At 31.8% G+C, this 3,158-nt stretch overlaps 1 pseudogene; it reads left to right on the top strand.

The window, feature by feature from the left end:
- The first annotated feature begins 664 nt into the window (after positions 1-664).
- Positions 665-1,638, top strand: LOC102583306 (kirola-like; annotated as a pseudogene).
- Positions 1,639-3,158: the final 1,520 nt, after the last annotated feature.

The following is a 3,158-nucleotide window of genomic DNA, read 5'->3' as shown; positions in this document are numbered from 1 at the left end:
GAGAAGAGGTAAGTATGTTTCCTTTTTATCAAGTTTCAAGCTTATGTTTATGCTTTAGAATTCCTCTTACATGCTCGTACATTCCATGTACTGAGCCATTTGGCCTGCATCTTCTCATGATGCAGACACAGGTATTCAGGATCATCAACAGGAGTTTCGTTGATACATCCGAGAGTTCGAGTTAGCTATGGTGAGCCTCCTTGCTTTCGGAGGATTTCATTTACCTTTCAGTTATATCAGTTGTTAGGAAGTCGTGGGTCTTGTCCCGACTTACATCTTTATCAGTTAGAGGCTTCATAGATAGTCAGTATAGTTGAGAAGTATGTATCATTTATTTTATTAAATGTTTTAAAGACTTAAGTTGCCTATTTTATGGCGAGTTGAATAATTTATTTTATTCAGAGTTTTCTTTTAAGTTAAAGTTTGTATTTAAGTTTTATGAACTTTTATTTCAGTTTTTAAGCTTTGTATGCTTGAATCAGTTTTCCACTTGAAGTCAGCCAGGATGAGGGTTCGCTTAGGGACCAGCAATGGTTCTCGAGTGCCGGCCACGTCCAGGGTGTAGGCTCGGGTCGTGACAACTAGCTAGCATTTCACATTTAATTAAAATCTATATAAAGACTACAAGTTCTACATATTTTCTCACCACTTTTTTTCACAACGTATTGCTATTCTTAAGAAGTAGAAAAGATGGGTTTGAAAGGTAAATTGATTGCTTCAATGGAGATGAAGTGTGGAGAGGGCTTGTTTTTTGATATTTTTCACACCAGTACTAATCAGGTACCCAATATAAGTCCTAAAAATATCGTCCATTTTGAGATTCATGAGGTGAAATCGTAAAGACTGGTTCGATTGTTAGTTGGAAATATAACGAAGGTAACACACATTTTTTTGGTACTCTATCTCTCTCTCAATATGATTTACTTGCATAAATTTTCTCTATTTGGAGTATTTGATAATAACAAATAAGAAAGTTAATTTTTAAGAAAATAATCTTCATGAAAAAAATAAATTCTTTGGTGTTTAATTTTCATAAATATAGTACAAGTATATCCTTTAATTTCATAAAAGGATATAACTTCTTTCGCTTATGGGTGGAAGAAATTTTTAATTAAAATTATTTTAACTTTAATTCTTAATTAAAATTATTTTAACTTTTACATTTTTTTTCTATTGGCTCCTACTAACACTTAAACATTACTTCTAATCATTAGTAATAAAAAAAATTCATCAAAGTAGTAATAACATCACAAATATTAGTTTCTCACCAAATAATATTTTGTAAATGTTTAAATCTTTCATAAGGTATTGAATAGTTGAACTAGTGATAAGGATCTCTTTGATTTTCTGTTTCTAATGATTATAGCTGGACAAGAAATGTATATGAAACACTTAATTGAAGTCGTCGATCCTCACAAGAAATTAATCAAATGGAAAGTTATTGAAGGAGATTTATTGGAGTTGTATAATTATTGTAATTTTACAACATCTTGTGAACTTCAGTGGACTACTTGGACAATTGAATACGAAAAGAAAACAGAAGATACCCCAGAACCCCTCCTTCACTTGGGTGTTATCCTTGCCATGACCAAGGATATAGAAAATCATCTTCTCAAGAAATAGTGTGTATATATATATATATACACTATTAGAAATAAGTGTGTTTGTGTGATGAATAATTTGCTAGTTCTAGCTAGTTTGTGGAATATTAAATAATGTAATGTCAATGTCCATACACATTATAAGTATGTGTGGGTTAGTGTGATGAATAATTGACTAGTTCTAGCTAGGATGTGGAATAAATAATGTTGTTTTTGATGAATATGTTGTATATGTCAGTGCCAAGTCTGGGGTGAAAATACCCACGATCTAGACTTGTATTTGAATTCCCATATTCTTGATGGGAAACTAAAAAATAAGATGTCATTTTTTTTTTCATATCACTAGTTAGAGGAAACTTTCTTATTTCTTTCAAGTGTTTCGAAGTTTATTTAAGTATGAAGTATGTATAACATACATGTATGATCCGCAATCTTTATTTATGGGCTTATATTAAGAAATACTAAAGAATATCATGAACATGAGATTAACCATTAAGATCATAAGGAAGGCTATAAAGATGTACTAGGTTACAATCATAACGGTGAGAAGTAATGGAAGTAGCATCTAAGAAATTATGGACATTTATCGACCATCATATTTCTAATATTCCATTATAAGATGTATGTTATTTTATTTCATATTTTGCATAGTCTAAAAAGTTATTATTTTGTGGTTGAGATATGACATCCTTCAATTTTATTTGTTATTTTATTTCATATTTTGCAAAGTCTAAAAAGTTATTATTTTGTGGTTGAGATATGACATCCTTCAATTTTATTTGTTATTTTATTTCATATTTTGCAAAGTCTGACCCGAGCCTACACCCTGGATGTGGCCGGCACTCGAGAACCTTTGTTGGTCCTGAAGCAAACCCTCATCTTGGCTGACTACAAGCGAAAGACTAACTCAAGCATACAAAGCTTAAAACTGAAATTAAATTCATCAAACTTAAATACAGAGCTTTAACTCAAAAGAAAACTCTAAATAATATAATATATTCAACTCGCGCCAAAATGGGCAACTTAAGTCTTTAAAACATTTAATAAAATAAATGAACACACTTCTAAAACTCCATTGTCTATCTATGAAGCCTCTAAATGACAAAGATGGAAGTCGGGACAAGACCCACAACTTCCTAACAACTGATTTAACTGAAAGCTAAATGAAATCCTCCGGAAGCAAGGAGGCTCACCATAACTAATTCAAACTGCATGTGGTATCAACGAATCTTCTGTTGATGACCCTGAATACCTGTATCTGCATCATGAAAGGATGCAGGCCAAATGGCTCAGTACGTGGAATGTACGAGCATGTAAGGGGAATTCTAAAACATAAACATAAGCTTAGAACTTAGATAAAAAAAAAGGAAACATACTTACCTCTTTTCAAACTTACTCAACTCAAGGAATACTCAAGGATACTCAAAACTACTCAACTTACTCAACTCAGAAGTACTCAAGGATAAGATACTCAACTCAAAGATATGATACTCGACTCTGGGTACTCAACTCTATATAACGTAACAATACACATGCAATATATGGAAAGCTTTTAAA

This window comes from Solanum tuberosum, unplaced genomic scaffold (genome assembly GCF_000226075.1).
Source record: "Solanum tuberosum cultivar DM 1-3 516 R44 unplaced genomic scaffold, SolTub_3.0 scf01245, whole genome shotgun sequence".
Lineage (NCBI taxonomy): Eukaryota > Viridiplantae > Streptophyta > Magnoliopsida > Solanales > Solanaceae > Solanum > Solanum tuberosum.
This window is presented reverse-complemented; position numbering and strand designations above follow the sequence as displayed.